Source organism: Olea europaea, chromosome 13, assembly GCF_002742605.1.
Source record: "Olea europaea var. sylvestris chromosome 13, O_europaea_v1, whole genome shotgun sequence".
In the NCBI taxonomy this organism is placed as follows: domain Eukaryota; kingdom Viridiplantae; phylum Streptophyta; class Magnoliopsida; order Lamiales; family Oleaceae; genus Olea; species Olea europaea.
The window spans coordinates 17,843,490-17,862,142 of record NC_036249.1 but is presented as its reverse complement, the minus strand read 5'-3'; the positions used below and the strand labels follow the sequence as shown (position 1 = coordinate 17,862,142).

At 33.6% G+C, this 18,653-nt stretch overlaps 2 long non-coding RNA genes across 3 annotated transcripts; both read left to right on the top strand.

Annotated features, from left to right (window-relative positions):
• Positions 1–4,680: 4,680 nt before the first annotated feature.
• On the top strand, positions 4,681–6,758 carry LOC111407763. The gene is made up of 2 exons (XR_002705175.1): positions 4,681–5,149; positions 6,072–6,758. It is a non-coding gene; the product is annotated as an uncharacterized LOC111407763 (long non-coding RNA).
• Positions 6,759–16,023: 9,265 nt separating this feature from the next.
• Positions 16,024–17,589, top strand: LOC111408239. 2 transcript variants are annotated; one of them, XR_002705309.1, is made up of 4 exons: positions 16,024–16,055; positions 16,169–16,229; positions 16,610–16,667; positions 17,564–17,589. It is a non-coding gene; the product is annotated as an uncharacterized LOC111408239 (long non-coding RNA). The 2 variants fall into 2 exon arrangements; XR_002705310.1 differs by lacking the exon at positions 16,169–16,229 and having other exon boundaries at positions 16,035–16,055.
• The last annotated feature ends 1,064 nt before the right edge of the window (positions 17,590–18,653 follow it).

Sequence of the window (18,653 nt, the reverse complement as noted above, 5' to 3'; positions counted from 1 at the left end):
AGTATAGAAATTGGGTGAAATCTTGATGCTATTCATGAAATCCGTTGCTGATCTCCCTCAATTTAATCTCCAAGAAGTGTTTTGTTCTCCTCCAATGCGTTCTTGCCCTAATTCTGACGAACCTAGGCATTTATATTGCGTAAAAGTCGATGTCTAAAAGAGTTTTATTGAAAAACGAAAACTACAGAATTGACCCTCGAAGTATGCTTATGCGACCGCATAGGCTTAGAGAATGTGGGGTTTTCACTTTCGGTGGGTACCTATGCGACAACATAAGAGCCACTTTTTTTAAAATGTTGATTTTAGTCCTTGAACTTTCTTCTCTACCATTTTAACCTCGTTTTTTCCTTCTTTTCATTTTATAGATCAATGCTAACTTCCAATTGGTACTTGGCTTAATCAAATCTTTGATTGCTCCTTTGGTACATCTTTTGGATATATGCATTTTGGTCCCTGAACTTTCATTTTGATTCATTTTGGTCCTCTTAGCTTCTTTTCTCGTGAATTCCATCATCTCCAACAACAAACCCTACAATCCAAAAATTAAATGAATTTAGGTCACATTTCAAACACTTTGCTCAAATTTTAGTCATGTTTGTGAGTTATATAAGTACATAAAAACGCACTTATCAAACCAATAAAGCACAAAAAGGAAAACATGACAAACCTCATGAACGAATAAAGCGCAGAAAGAAAAGTAATCCAAGTATCATATGCTATATTGTTCACTCAGTAAGTGTAATTTGACCTAACCAATGCTCAAATGCGGATAGTTGTACTAGTGTTGGGTTGTGCTTTCAGGTTCTAACTGGACAATGAACTTTATTCAATCGATGATTTATCTCCTCTCTTAATATCAGCATCTTGTTTTGCCATACAAGCCTAAAATAAAATATAAAAAAAAAAACTATCAATCTCCAAGAAACAAGATCAAGAATCGATCAATGAAGGTAATTTTACAGACTTACAAAATTGGTGATTAATGTTCCTAGGTGTGGAATTGAGAATTTAGTTCGAAGGTTTTAAAAGAAATTTTCACGAATTTATCCTTGAGGCATCCATCCAATGAAGTGTGTAAAAGGTCCCTCATGAATTAAATCATTGATCAAATCAGCAATTTTTCAACAGGCCATTTACATTATACAAAGTCTTAATATGCTCAGTTCAATTCTCCAGATGCAGTCAAGCACACCAAGCGTAATATGCACATAAGTGAAGACAAAATAATTAAGATAAGGTTGTTCCATTGAGTAATAGGAACTGAACATAATTTTCAATTTATCTTGTTAGATTTCACATGTGCCATATATTTCGACCTACACTAGTGAGAATATTTATAGTGGAAATTACTAAAATAGTCAACTTTTGGGTTTTCGTTTACAAAAATGTCACCTTTTTAAACTCATTGCAAAATTGTCAATTTTGGTCTTTTTTGCCCCTCTAACTAATTTCAACCCTTCTATGTCCTTCATTAAATTAGACAAGACTAGAGTCTGAAATGTCAAGGTACTTACTAAATGCATTGATGAAAAAAAAAAGAACTAAACAAAATCTGGTGAAGAAGGTGAACCGACCAGACAAAATTTGGAATTCTCAAAATGGTCCGAGCATGGAAATTCCTTGTGAAGATCCTTGCGCTGATTTATTCTTGATATACAAAATGAAGTGTTTTTACACCCAGTGATGACCTGGCAAATGAGATACTTGCAACTTTAGAGGTAAGTGGTGAAAAACTTTGGAGGATGTCCCTGGAAGAAAGTTACTGGGAGTTCATGAAATCTAGAGTGGCTGATATGGTTAACACCGGTAGTTGTCAAGGCGGTTCCATGATTGCAGCTCTTTTCTTGAAGCAGGTACAGCTTCCCCTATCCCCACAACCCTTTCTTCCTTGTTGAATCAGCATTTTGACAATATTAAGTTTGTTTTACCTTATGTGCATTTGGTGTATACTAAATTAGCTTTTTACTGAACCATTTTGAAAATTGCAGAATAGTTGTAAATCTAATGGCCTAATTTGTAGTTTGGAATGGTTCTAATGGCAAGTAGGTAGATTTCAAATCTAGAAAATTGGCAATTTGGAAGGGGGCTTCAAATGTTGGACCGATGGGGCTTATTTCTGATGGCAAAAAATAAAAAACAAAATGTTCCTTTTGTCAGAAGAAATCGCCTATTTGAATATGGAAAAATTGGGTGCTAACATGTATCTTTGTATTGGCTAAGTTCACAAACTAGAGATACATGGGTCGTTGTGGGAGTTTAGTTTTTGTGTGTGTCGGAGCACAGATTACGTTAGTATCACAATGACTGTTGCTCACTTGAAGGCATTTGTGTCAAATTTGAATTGAGAGAGGTGATAAATTAGTAGGCAAACTAACACTCCAAATGGTGAAAGAATCACTCCCACTCTATCTCGATTGGATCAATAAGGGATTTTTTTATGGACCATTGTCTCACACATTTACCTCTCTTACAAAGCCTGGCAGCATTCAATTATCTCCTGTGTCCTCTAATTTTCTTCTACATCATCCTTCTTTTTCGAACACACCTAGCAGCAATGGACTCTCTTATTTATCCTTCTGCAGATTTCGTCCAACCTGGGGTAGAAGCAAGTATTGACATTAAAATATACCATTTTCTTATAAAGTCTATTTACACTTCTATTACGGCCAATCCAATTTTGAAATCTCTCTGCAACCCTCCAAAATTGGTCTTGGGAAATTTTGAGAATCTGAAAAAAAATCAAGACCACCATTTTCATGCTATCTACAAATTGAATGTTAAGGCAATTAGTTTCAACATAAGTCGCTTCTCGACCGCAAGGCCAAGGGACGCGCCGCGGCGAATAAAGATAAAGGCAACAAATTCACCGCCGAGGACATCATGCATACCGTTGATTAGTCGGCTACTTTGAATCTTTGAGTTTATTGTTGTTTCTGACATTAAATATTGCATCTTAATTATAGGGAGAGAGAAACTATGTTTGTGCTCCTATTTTTTTGGTATTTTGATGGACTAATGGATTTTGATTTTAATTTTGTTATATGCAATGGTGATGGTTACAAATCATGATATTCAATTAATTAGTATAATCCGTGTGTTCGCTTCTATAATTATTACTTAAGATATTTGTGGTAGTTAAAAATCTCATTATTAGGTAGGACTGGGTAACTGTGTCATATTTTGGCAAATGATTTGATTAGCTTTGTGAATAAGTGGTTGTGCTTAACATTTGTATTGAGTAACGCTTAACAAATTGTTGAAATATTGACTTTCTGGTCCTGATAATGTAATATTAAAATCGTTTTAGGTTAATTACTGATGTTAATAATTGAAATGAATGTTATTTATGAATTTGTTCTTGGAAAAAAATTTGATGGAATTACAAATTGAAATATATTGCACTAGTTGGTGTTTATACTGGAGAGAAACTTTAACTGATATATACAATGAATTAGAATTGATTTTGATAAATATTGTTTGGTCGGTGAATCGTCGAACTTGAGATTGTTTTACACATTTTGTATTTATGATAATTAAATATCAAACCTAGCTTCGCTTCAAACTTGTACATGAGGAGTTACATATGACGTGTCAAAAAGAGAATAAGAATGTTTTTTTTTTTGACGAAATTCAGAGTGAATCATATCTAACCACAACATGTGTGCGTAAATCATTATGTAAATCACTACATTCTTTTGCACACTAGTAGTACCAACAATTTTGTAATCATCACTTTTATGGTGCAGATATGTTTTAGAGTGTGTGATTTATGACATTGCATTTTACATTTTCGGTGTCTGAAGTGCTTTTAGATTCAAGATTTTGCCAAAGCAAAGATTATGTGTCATTTTATTATTGAATTTAAAATTAGCAGATTATTCCATAAAACTCGTATGCAATAAGTTGTTTGAGACAACAATTAAATCAATAATAATTCAGTATGATTAACAAAATTTTGTCTGCAATATGAGTATTCGATAAACAATCATCTATTTTCTTCAAAAATTATAGCACATCAATTGCTCTATTTATTTCATTCGGTAAATGGCACCTTTTCAGTGTCATCTCCGAACATAAATTATCTCCAATAACTGTACAAACATCCATATGTTTTTTTTATACCCTCAAATGATGGGGTATGTTGATTCGAGATGTGCTTAGTTTAGGGTGCACGATTTTGTTATCTTTTTCCCTCAATTCTTTTATCTACATAAAGCCTTATGCCAATATTTTTGTTGGGCTTGATTGAATTCTTTCTTAGTTTAGGGTTTTTTCATTTTGCACTTGTAAAGATTATTTGGGCTTAAAGGTTTGAGCTGTGTTTCATTTGCGTATCCTTGTGATTGAACAGAAAATATTGTGCATTAATAACATTCTATTGCTTCAGTAATATTTTTGCACTCATGTTTCATTTTGAATTGGAGTATATTGTTCATAGGTGGCTCTTGGAGGACTGGTCCAATCATTCTCTTCGGTAATTATGTTATTTTTATTTTCTCATATGTTTTTTCCCCATTTGTTATGATTCAGTGGCTTTGATTTTGCCTAAAAAAGAGCAAAGGAAGCTTCTAAGGCTCAATGATGATTCATTCTTTTTTTCTCTTTTTTTTTTTTATCATTTCTCATATTTTTTTTTTTATATTTCTTTATCTTTTATTCTTTTGTGTTTGTTTTGTTGATTTTGAAGATAAAATGTTGCCTCCAATTTGAGGGTACAAGTGTAACATGCAAAAATGAAATTTTTTATCAAAATCTTGTTTTCGGGAATGGTGTATTAGTTGAGAGGTGCATTATTGTAGCTTGAAATAGCAAATTAACGTTATTGTATAATACATGGATAACCGTGATATCTTAATTTAATCCCCTTTGATGAGCTAACTATTTTGGTGTAATACCGAAATCATTATCGTATAGATTTTATTAGTTTATGATGCACTTATTGGAAGCATTTCGTAGATTCTTTCATGCCTTTTTTCAGTTTGCAGCTTGTGTTTCAACACTCAATTTGGAAAGTAATTGACCTAAAAGGTTAATGGCAAAGTATTAGTACTGAAAGGAGTAGTAAACAATGAAGGCAAAGCAAGAATGGCAACCTTGTCTACTTTAGAATGTCGAATGCGGATTGAAATTGTACAAGCTAGAAACATAGGTATCCTTATATTCTTCCTTTAAAGCAATCGAAAATTACATGATTTTTCTAATCCTGACTATGGAATTGTATTGGCATATTTGATATAGTAGAACTGATCTTTGGCTTATCATAATGCTTCTGACATATGTCTATTGTTCGCATCTCTCACCCTTGTTTGATATTAATAACATTCAAGTGATCAATTCTAGACGCGATGCTTCGAACTTTTCGAGTTGAGGTCATCATCTGGAGAACATCCATAACCACTCCATTTGGAGCCTCCCATTTCGATTTTCTTCCATTTCTTTTTGGGTTAGACACATTTGATGAACATGCGTTTCAACTAGTTTTGAACCTATGCTAGTTGTGGTCAACTATGCACACAGAAGCACGTCCATTACATATTTCTTATCATGTTTGTCACATAACCCGACCCTTTTTCCCTTGGAAAATTAATACATCTGCACAGTCGATTTTAGTGACTCATGCAACACATTGGGTGTGGTTCAAATGATTCTTCACACAAGAATTACACACTCATAGTGGTATACATGTCAAAATTATATTATTTTTGTATTCACTTTAGTTGCCCAACTCACTTTAGCAGGTAGGTAAAACCAAGGTGAACTGTCGTTCTCGATAGTTAGCCTCAGCCATTCTCGACAGTTGGCCTCTCCAGTCATTTCTGTAGATTAACTATTGGTATCGACAGATGAACGGTCCATACCTACAGTTGATGTCAGTTTTCCACGACATCTGTATCCTTGCACATATCTTCATTTTGTTTATCATCCATGTCAATATTTGTACCCTTACATATATGCTTGGCATCAACATGTCGACTACCTAGTCATTTTTCGTATGTCATATTATGCTTAATCTGTTGATTATGTGTTACGTTATGTGTTACATGATGATCTATTCGCTTCTTTTCTTGCAGTACCTTCTAAGACAAATGGAGTTTGAATTTCTCGTTCCAGAAAATGCTAGGTTGCAGGCTCACATTTCGCAACGGAGTAACTTAAAGTATGTGAAGACAATCCTGGAGCACTTCGACAACAGACAAGTCGAGGACTTTCGAAATTCATGCCTTGAGTTCTTCATCGAGGTGCCTGACATACAATTTTCTGCCTAGCTCATCCAACAGCTGGTGTTTAGATCCCTCCGCACTGATAAGACAAATGAGGTGTAGTTCAACGTACAAGGGCACATGACAAGGGGTGGACTATATGAGTATATGCTTGTAATGGAGGCGGTGTGACCACAAAGAGGCGTTGATCGGTACGCCTTCGACGTCCAGCACCTGTTACAAAGACTCTGCACACGAGGGAGAGGCGAAAAAGAATGAAGAAATAAGTGTATTGCCATTTATGTTAACAGTTTTTTTTTATTTTGCTTAGTCGGTGAGACTAGTACGCCATTTTCTTCAGGCATTTCGGGTAGTGACGATGGTTATATAATGTTGTCAGGCCACTGTGATTGTTTTTGGGTGACATTGTTTTGAGGCATCGTGGAAAAGAATTTTGTTATGGTCCTGAATAATTCACTGTGACATAAAAGGTAACATTTTTCACCGTTGTGCTTAAGAGCTTGCACTGCATTTGTTTTCACTACTAAATAATTTTGTAAAAAAATCAAAAAAAAAATTCCACTTTCTTCTTCACACATCAACGACTTGTAAACGACGAGCATTTTCAATTTTTAATAACCGTGGAAAAGAATTATAATCGTATCTGCTCCCAATAAAGATAAAAATTTACACAATCTTAATTCGAATGTTTTGATGCTATGAAGTTGTCATTATTGGTGATATTGCTCAATATTGAGAGAATTCTGTAGTTGAATGGAACTTTCACTTGTTTAATACTCCTCACTTATCTTTCTAGCTTCATCACTTTCGAATGTTATATGTTAGACTTTTCATTGTTCAAGGCTTACATTTTACCTTGTTATCATACAACGCAAACATTGAAATCATGTCCAATACCATGTTGGAACCAATCGGTGTCCCTGTCAAAGAAAGAGCTACGTTGACAATGTTCCACTTCGGGTGACTGCCGAGAATGCATGGAGGAACATTTTGTTTTATATTATTGTATATTTATTATTTGGGAAATGTTGGTTATGTTCAAGTGACATCACTGTCAAAGAAACTGTGTGGATTTAGTCCGGAAAATGTTGGTACGGAAATTGTTTCTGGCATACTTTGTAAGTTTCTTGCTTTTTTAAACTCGTTCAACCTAGAGATTAAAACTTGTATCCAATTGAAAAATGGAAATTTGTGCATTTTATAAGTTTCTCGCTTTCGGAAAATGAGGAAATTGGTGCATTTTATAAGTTTCTTGCTTTCGAATAAATGGAAATTATAAGTTTGACCAATACTCGGATCGTAGTTTATAAATGGAAATCATAGAGATTATAAGTTTCTCGCTTTTAGAAAAATAGAAATTGGTGCATTTTACAAGTTTCTCCTTTAAAACACCAATGAGAAAATGATAGCGAATGTCTGACCAATACAAGTATACTTTGTGGTTCAAGGCATCACACCAATTGTCTATCGAATTAAATTTGAGATGTGATGAAAATAAGTTGGTAGTTAGAAACTAATTGACCTTATTTAACCATCCTCCAACAAGTTTATTATAAATAGTAGTATATGAGTTCATGTTCATAATCCATCCCTTGAAAGACTGGAGAAGCTATTATGAGACTCCCATATTGAAACAATTAGTTGATACGAGATAATGGGTTCATCTACCTCCAGCAATGAACCATTCAACCCTAATATGCATCCGTCGATATTGGGTTTGGCTATTAAATTTCCCATCGTTTTATCCTTGAACGATGAGGAGTTAAGCGTTGAGCACCATCGTGCCGAGTTCGACAAAGTTTCAAGTGTAGAATCTAGGTCACCGAACAGCGTGCTCGATCAAGTCTTCAAGGTCAGGGATCCGGTCCAAACACCGTCCGACTTAGATGAGTGGCTGGCTCACCTTCCACCTCCAGAAATAATTGTCATAAACTCAGATGATTCTGATGAAGAAAGTGAGGGAGAAGCTTAAAATGGAGATAACAATGCAAATGTGCAATAAATGGCCCTTTTGTAGGAAATTATGTATAGTATTTTGTGGTAGGGATGATTTTGGTCACGTTCTCTGCATACGTACAGCAACAACATGTCCATAATGGGTAACCACAGTAGTGTATTTTTGGAAGCCGTTATTGCTTCCAACTATCAAGAATTACAGAAACAATTTGTCGTGAATGACATATGAACTATCGAGATATAATGTTGGTGTTTTGCTTGTGAATTGTCGTCTCATGAAAATCAATTTTTCATTACAACAAACTATCAATCGAAGCTAATGGAACCATAATGATCGGCTAAATTTATAATGAAAATAACGTATTCATCCCGTTTCTGCTAATGGAACCGTAATGATCGGTAGTTTGCTTGCTAAACATAACAATCAATTTTTTCTTTGCATATAATAATAACAACAAATTAATAACATAAGTTCGAAATGTAACTGTATAGGGGGGACATTTTCAGAATTACATTTGACAACCACTTTTACCACCAATTTAAGTCTTCATCGTCGCGTATTTCGACCTGAAGTATATTCAAATTAGGGATTTTGAACTTCAATATAATTTGAGTGCAGGGATCAAGAATACCAAGTTTGTCCTTCAACCTTAACAAAAGTTCGATTACGGTAATACTTGTCGGCACCGGAATAAAAGTGGTTTTGTCCCCTCTCCACTTCCATTCGTCATCCGTATGAACAAACTTTTACCCATGTGACACAATGAATCTCGAATGATTACTCATACCTAAAATGTTAAGATTGCAACGGTAAGAATTCAAAATCAATATCTTAGCATTTAATAGCATGAAAGTGGCACTGCATAATATATATATCCCAACAGTAAAACTATATATCCCGAGATTTTGTAAATGTCGAGTTCGACATTTCAAACGTCTAACACAACAGTTTGTAAATGTCAAATTCGACAGTTGAACTGTCGAAAATGTTGGGAAGCAAACGGTAGTGAATGGAACTCAGGTTTCTTCAGTACAGCACATTAAGTGTGATCATTACTATTGAGCTACCAAATGGCAAAATGAAAAGGTTAGATTGACCTTATCATTAAAGAGACATTGAATGAAAATAGTTTTTTGTTTGAATGAAAAAAATTACTCAAAACCTTAATGGTGATAATGACATTTGGTGAAGGACTCCAAATCCAAACAAATCAATGCATAATTGTTTCAAAAACTTCAAATAAATATGCCCATGTTTTATTTAACGTTTACAAAACAAAAAGCTATAAGAGTAAAATATAAATAATTTATAATTGCTAACATCTCAAAATTGATGAAGAATGCAACAAAAATGTTTTCTTGATCAATGAAAATGAAAAAGATGGAGAAAAGTTAGGGTTTTTAGTTTATGTTTCATTTTTAAATTTCTTTTACCCTTTTTTATTAACAAAAATTCATATTAATCAATAAAATACACATTTATCCATATTTTGTATATAGAAATTAAATTATCACATCAAATTAATGTTTTTCCTTCAAATCAAGCATTAAATGCTACAAAAAAAATGTATAATTGACTTTTCACCCCCAAAAAAGTGACATTTTTGCTCATATAAAGTGAAAATGACAAATTTTTAGAACTTTTTTTTTTGTGACATTTTTGTAAATTCCCCAATATTATTTGACACGATTATTGAATTATAGTGTATGTGTACATAAGAAGTCGAGTCTGTTCACTTATAATCCAATACACCTTGAAGAAGGTGATTTCGCTTTATGAACACAAACCAGATTGTATTTCAAATCAATCATCATTCGGATTGTCCCTTGTAAAAAAAATACGAATCATGCCCAACTAGACCACTTTATCTATTTTAGGCCATGTCTTTTAGAATCCCAAAAGTAGTTTTTTCACGACCATGAATGGATAATATACGTTAATTTAATTTAGATACGATGATATTCCCCTCTTTCAGTGACCTCACTCTTAACAACTTCATCATATTGTGCCGAGGGACATTGATACGATTCTACAGTCTAGTGTACTTCAGTCTAGGAATCTCATTATTAACATTAAGTTGAACTTTGATAATCAACACTAGACGTTCATATTATGATCTTGCTCAGATTATGTAAAAAGTATCACTGAGATGAGACTTATCATACATGGCAAAAGGAAAAACTCAATCAACACTTACCCAATTAAATTCTCGTTTACATTGCACATTGCTCAAATGAGAACGTGAGCTTGAACAATCTGGAATTAGAAGACACCACATACAAAAAAATAAAAATAAAGTTTACTCTACACTACTCGATCAATAATTAGGCAATCCAAATGCCTAATGATTTTCTAAGAGGCGTCAATACAACAATACCCAAGGCTTTAGCCAGTAAATTGATCTGTTAATTTTTAGCCTAAACATGTTCAATAGGGATTATCTTACTTTCATAACATTTTAACATAGTCTTTTCAATGTAAACCGGCCTAATGTTCAATTTAGATTTGGATTTGTCCATACTTGAAGAATTGTCTTGCATGTAAAACCTAGAACATCTAAATTTTATATGGATTTTGCTACTTGTACATAAATAAAATAGTTACTGAAAATGACGTGGATGGAAAATATCAGATGAAAAAGTTGATAGTGTTTTAAATTGACGGATGGTAAAGTGCCATGTGAAAATTATATAATTCTTTATGTAAGCCTTGATGTACATATAACAAAATCCATTTTATATACCTTTTAGCACCATGGGAAAAACATGTGGGAACAATTCTCTGTTTGCTTAAACTCTCAAATTTTCCCCTTCCTTTCTGTTTTAAATTTTTGTGCAAATATATGAAAGTTGGTAGATTTAGGCGTGTGTGTTAATCATGTCGGCACGTGTTAAATTTTTTTCCATGTTGGATAAATTGGTGCATTAATAAAATTCCGTTAACAAAAACACATGCATGCAAATGCGAGGGGAGCAACGACTTATCGAAACCATGGTACATTATAATAATGAGCAAATCATGACTTAATCAAACGAAGAAAATCCAGAAAATTAGAAGGAGATGAACAAAAGGAGGTATGCGAATGCAAATCTTCATGCTATGTGCCGGATTAGCTAAATCACCTTTCTCACACCTTGAATGGCTTCTTCGAGGGAGCCTGACCTCCAAATGTAAAAGACATAATTTTTTGGTGTCAATGCCTATCGACATTTTCATTTAACTACCAAATAAATACAGAATGGAAATGCAAGAAACTGAAAGTGCCTACAAGCTCAGACACGTTCACACACGAACTCCTAATGATCCACTAAGAGCTAACAACAAAAAGAAATTAAATAACTGCTCTATACACCACGACTCCATGAGTTGGACTAAGTTATATACAAATGAAAACATAAATTAAATAAATACAGCCCTAACCAACTTCGGCAACTGTCCCTGGCCCAACTTGTACATTCGACACACAGCACTTCATAAAATAGATTTTGCCTCATGCATTGGTATTAACGGGAGATATCCGTCTCCCTAGATACAATGCATTTTTCAAAATTAATATAGTACAATATTAATTTTGTCGGATGAACTAAGGCTTTGTTGTACTCTTCTAGAATGAAAGATATTGAATAAGCAATATTGAACACGAAATTCACAAATAATTCGAAAACTATTTTGACAGAATTTGGAGAATGAAAGAATCAGAAATCAATTATGTGGAATTGATTTGGAGTGAAGAAAATAAAATTTGGAGGGTCCTATTTATAGATTTTCACGTGTATCTTCTAATGGTTGCATTTTTAAAAAAAATTTTTTTTTTTTTGCACAATTAATTTTAACCATTAGATCGCATCATTTCATATTTAAAAGTATAGATTACAGCCTATCAAAAGGTTATGATTTTTTTTTATCATACACCATTTTGAATAGTCGCACATATTAAGAAACATAATGTCTCTTTGATTTGCACCATTCGCAATTGAAGAGTCACGACTGGTAATCGCTCCAATTGAAAACATTTCCAATTCACACCTATAAAAATATCTCGTCATTCAAACTATCCACTCATTATTTCTAGCCAAATTCAAATAGGTTGGGCAATGGGATTTAATATGGCCATTCCCACTAGAATAAAGCACTCATGGAGAGAATTGACCTTAATTGAAGACTCATTATGGCATGATCTGAGAGTTCTAGAGTCTGTTGGAACTGCAATGTAGAAGTAGTTCCAGCATAGCTCAGAATTGGCAGCAGAATTTCCTCTTTTATTCAAACTACAGCAATGTATGGCAGTGAATTTGCTACAAGTAGAAGTTCAAGCTTTCGTATTGACTTGAGCAATTGAATGCTACATCCTGGACCAATCAGTGATATGAGCTGTTGAAATTCTTTGGTCCTAACGGACTGGAGACCACTAGAGGACGTATTGCTTTTGACAGCCAGAGTACAGTTTTTAACGAGTTCATCTGCTGTTAGCAGGTTATCAATCTGGATCTCCCTTTTATAAACGATACCGCTTTGCTTTTTTTGATTCAACCATCTTCAACATAACCAAGGCCGTGTTTATTGTCAGCGTTTCTTCCATAATTGAGAATTTTATTTAGTCTAGCTGCCCCAATTGTAAGCTGCTTCACAGTATCTGTCAGAAATTCGGCGTGACACGTATTCCATTTTGGAGTTATATTTGGAATTGGTTATTTGACTGGAGAAGTTTTGAAGAAGTAAAAGACAACAAGGAGAAGGTTTCTCAATTTTGGCAGTGATCTCCTATTTCAACTCAAATACTCCGTTATTGATTTTACCTCTTATAATAGGACTTCAACTTGTATTAAATTCTTGTTTATATTAATTCTCCTATTGTGTTTGGGATTCTTTTGTTATAAATATGTGGTGTATTATATAAATATTTATTTGATCGTCTCAGAGAGTAATCCATGGAAGATCCAGGTTAATAGAGAAACTGACTAATAGAGATATCGGAGGAGAGCCTTGTGAGATCCCGCATAACATATTGTAACTCATTTCTTTTGATATAGTGAATCACCGCCTCTTCCCATGCATTTTTTTCCAGTTGGGTTTCCACATAAATATTGTATTCTTGTGATTTGACTTCATATCGCCATATTATCTTGGTATTCTCTGATAAACTGATATCAGAGCTATCACCGATTTTCTAACAAACGATATCAAAGCCAATGTTTAGCAATTCTTGGGAGAGCCTGTTTGGTTTCGTGTTAAAGTGAGGTTTGATAAACTCAGAACGAGGTATGATTGTTTTGGGATGACAAGTATGAAGTTTTATATTCTACTTTTGGATTGTAACACAAAATTTTCGTTATGGCAGATTTTTTGTTTGGACGTTGGAGGAGAAGCAATATAAGGATCAAGTTGTTATAAAGGGACAGAGAATTTCCTAGTTATATGTTCTGGAAGGTTTGATGTAGCTGTCACTAAATTGAAAAAAATAAATAAAAAATAAAAAAAAGGATGTTAGATTTCATGAGAGGTTCAGTGAGGCTAATTTGGTGGCTTATGGTTTGATAAGCATCCACTCAGATGGAGTTGGTTGTGATCGAGTTGATTGTGGTGATAATTTGAGCAAATTTGATATTGAAGAACTTGGTTCAGCTGGAGTTGGTTATGATATTGCTACTTTTGAAGATAATGTTATATATTTATGGTATAAATATAAAATGTCAAAGAAATAATCAAATTAGATGAAGTGTCGAAGTGGTGGGAAATGTGGTATTTGTGTGGGACGTCAGGGGTTCAAGTCACTCCCCACACAGATATTAAAATGTCTTGATTGGGGCCTTGGCTCTTGGGCTTCCTTGACTAAGATAAATTTTTTATTATTTACTGGGTAAAACTAGTCAGTATTTTCTGACCGTTTGTTTTTGTAACAACTCACTCACAGTCATTAAAATACTCACTACTCAGTCATTAAAATTCGGTATTACTCTCTGATCATGGTGGAGACTGTTACTTCCATTTTGCCTATATAAATCCATATCTCGTTTTGGGAAAAACACACATAAAAGAAAATAGAAAAATCATCTTGCATCAATCCTTCCTTTTCATATCCTAAATCTCTTATACTCTGGTTTTTACATATATTCTGGAGTACAATTGAGAGTTCTGGAAAAACCATTCGTGATTTCTACACAAGTGGTTTACGATCATTATATCCTGGGAGTGATTGTCTATAGAGGTCGCAACAATTATCGACGGGCAATTTCGCTTTAGGACATCATGCTGTCACGAGACTTGATTGGACGATAAGTTTTATATTTCTACATTTTATTGTTCTGAACATTACTGCAACTAATAATTTTTCCAACAGATAATTCGAGCAAATTTGATAACCATGATGATTCTCCAGATAAGCAGTGTTTGGATTCAATCGATTGTTACTGAGTTTGCCCATAGGGGCTTTGTGGAAGAGGAGGAATAATTTGTTTGGAGTGTTTTGTTTGGAGATTCTTGTTGAAGAGTTAAGTTTTATTCTTTACACTGGAATTTGTTTCTAGGTGGAGAATTTCTGAAATTTTTTTCATTGAAATGGAATTCGTGTTAAAGTGGAGATTTATTAGAATTTTGGTGCGACCTGAATTATATTTTTGAGGTATATTTGGAATTGGTTGTTTGAATTGGAGAAGTATTGAAAAGTAAAAGACGACCAGGAGAAGGTTTCTCGAATTTTGCTATTTTTTCCTTCTATTTCAACTCAAAGACTCCGTTATTGATTTTACCTATTGTAATAGAACTTCAATTGTATTAGACTCTTGTTTGTATTAATTTTCCTAGTGTGTTAGGGATATATTATAAATATGTGGTGTATTACACATTTATTTATTCGACCTGACGAGTAATCCATGGAAGATTCATGTTACAGATAGAGATATTGGGGGAGAGTCTTGTATTATCCCGCAAAACATATTGTAACTTCTTACTTTTGATATAGTGAATCACCGCCTCTTCCCATGCATTTTTTTCCAGTTGGATTTCCACATAAATATTGTGTACTTGTTGTTTGACTTCATATCGCCATATTATCTCGGTATTCTCTGACAAATTGATATCAGAGCTGTCACTGATTTTCTAACAATTTGTTTGATTGATTGATCTCCAAGACAAAACTGTCAGTTTGGACATCATTTTCTCATCGTAATTTTTGCATGATAGTGGTCTTGGATTTAACCAGATCTCGTTCATCCTTCATAACTGACACTAAGGTCTGTAGAGCTAAAGTTTTGTTTACTTCAAATTTTGTACACATATTAAAGTATAGAGTTTGTAGATCATCTCCATTGTTGGATTTACTCTTCCATCTGTTCAAGGTTCAAAACTACTCAAGGAGTGCTCAAGAGAGTCTGAACTAGTCTAAACGAAGGCACTAAAACGAGATCATCCAATTTTCTGAATTATTCCTGTCTCTTCTTTATCTCCCTCTAAATTCTCTCAGTTGTTCTGTTACAATCCAAATTTTATAGTCAAAAATTCAAATATTGACTAGTCAAAGTCAAAGTCAATCAAGGACTAAAATGAAATTAAATATTTTATTTGGGTTATTTTGCAATTGGCAAAATATAAAGGTTGAATTGGATATATTTAAAACTTTGGAATTTATATACATACTTTTGGAAGTTTAAGGATTAAAGGTTACTAAAAAGTGAAGTTAAGGGACTTAATTTGCAATTATGGGATTGTGGACAAATTAATTCAAACCTTTGACCCATTTTTTTGTCATTTCACACCAAAACACACACACACACACACACTACTTGAAGCAGAGACCGGGAAAGAAGAGAAAAAGAGGAAAAGAAAAAGGGAAAAAAGGAAAAGAAAAAGGAAGAAGAAGGGGAAAAAGAAAAGGAAAGGAGGTAAGGTTGATATCTTCAAGTTGGGAATTTTTCCATTTGTTTTAGGTGATAAAGTATGAATTATGTTAAAATTTTTAGAGTTTTAACTTGTTGAATAATATGTCGAATTTTAGGGATATTTGCACGAATTGGAGCTCAAGTGTGGGGATTTATTCATTTCAAATTTTCAGCAAAGTATGAAGATGTGAAATTTTTGGGAAAACCCTAGAATCCGATTTTGGGGATTTTAGTTAATTAATTGTGAAGTGATTATGTAAATGAAATATTTCACTTGGGAATTGATTTTATGGAACAAATGTATATTATGTGGGTGGAATTGTGATTACTAGTTTCATTAGATTGGAGAGTAAAATTAGTTTTAAATTTGAAATGATGGTTATGTTGATAAATTAGTGATTAACCAAGGGATTATAAGGTGTGATTAGCTCCAATTAATAAAGGAAAATTTGAGAATTTATTTAAGTACCAAGAGCATTTAAATTATGTTATATTATTAGATATTAAGGTTTCTCGATTCGATAGTGGATAAATTGGTTATCATTATCGTGTTTCAGGAGGTAATGAGGCGATTGGAAACGTCTATCAGCCTATCTAGCTTGTAGCTCATACCTTGTGAGTGGATAAAACTTATTTTTCATAAATAAGTCTTCATTATATTTTAAAGTTATTTATTGTATAAAGTTGACTTTATAGCAAGATTTTTAGAATAAATTGGATTTTATTAACAATTGCTTTTAAAGTTAAATTCAGTTTAATTAAATCATTTGACTAGCATGTTACATGAATATAAATGTTTCAGTATAGCTAAAGTTATTTTAAAACCATCAGAAAGTACCCAGGTGATTTTATCCCAGTCTGCACTGATGTGAATGTGTTTCCACAGTGTATGATTAGTTACAGTGATTTTACCTGCTCTGCACTATTGTGAATGTGTTTCCATAGTGTATGACCAGATTATCAGAGGTCTTTGAGACCCACTCTCGTACACACATAGGCTTTGGGCCGTGTACTAGGGTGATTAGCCTTTTGGGCAGCTCTGCGTACGTATGACCAGATTATCAGCTATCAGATTATCAGATTTGAATGGCTTTGCCTTGTACATCAAGATTACTCTGTACATGAGTAAGGCTATTCATTGGGTACTCTTTTTGGTGTGATTTTTCAGTATTTATTCTACTATCAGATTCAGATTATGAAATTCAGTTAATTCAGTTTTCAGAATAAAGCTTTCAGCTTATAGTATTAAGGCAGCAATATTTCATAATTTTTCAGGGATATCAGAGTATGTATAGTCATTATGTTATACAGTTGCATTTCTAAAATTTTGTCCAAGAAATTATGATATGATCATGTTTAGTTTTTAAAAGTGTTACTATTTTTCAGAAGTTCTTAACGTTAAATAGTGCAAGAATTTTCAGAAAATAGCATAAATGGAAAAGTTTATTTATTTTTGACTATCCACTCACTGAGTTGTAAACTCATATCTTTTTACTATGTTTTCCTATCAGGAGAAGGTCGATTTTGAGATATTTGGGAAAGCCTGCTGAAGCAAAAGAGACCGTTTCATAAGTATGTAATGAATAGTTGGGAAACCTATGTTTATTAAATAATTGTCTAATTTTGGGTGACAAGCATATTTGTAGAAGAGTTTGTAAGTGATGTAATACTTGCATGTTGACAGGATGATGTTGTAGAAACACTCAGTTGAATTTTGTTATATTTTGTAGTAGTTGTGGTGGTATTAGAGGAGGTGGTGGTTTCCAAAACTTTTGGTTTAAATGTCTATTTGAGATTTTGATGATTTTTCAGGTTGGTTTTGTCCATATTACAGGGGAAACTCTGTCAAAATTTTCATAGAAATTAGCACAGTCAAAATAGGTCAAGTTTGCCTTGGTGGTGGATCCGGCATTTAGCTGGCATCTACTACCGGCGCACGACACGTGTCGAGTCAATTAGGTTGAGTCGGGACGGGTCGTATCATGTTCACTTATATCGAGCTAATATCCTTCATACAAGTGGCACTAAATTTGATTGTTTGGCCTTATAGGTAGCTTTGAAGGATTTTGCTTGATCTTGGTTATGTACTTTCCTTTCTCGAAAGTTTTATTTATTGCATTTTTGCCCTTCAATTAGCTTCTTGGAACTTTTTGAATTTCAGATTGAGCATGGAGAATTTCTCTTCAAGACCGCTATCTTTATCAATTATCATTGTCTTCCACTTCATCATTCCGATAAACAATACCAGATGATTTATTCTTTTTTCTTTGGGTTGAGTTTGAGCTCATGGGTCATCATACAAGTTTTTCAACTTTGATGTATTCTATAGACTTGCTTTCTTCAATATGAGCTAACTTATGTATGAAATTTTCTATTAAATGACCTCATGATTTTCTTTACCATTATTATCTCGAAGTATTTTTTTGAGAGCATGAGCAGAATTTGAGATATCACATAGCCAAGCATAAAAGTCCTCGATGGGTTCGTCATCTTTGATTCTCGGGTTTTCAAAGTCGATTGCAAGCTAGAGTTTTGCATATTTGATGGTCGAGTTTCCTTTGTGAGTAGTCTCAAGTATATCCCAACCCTTCTTTTCTATTG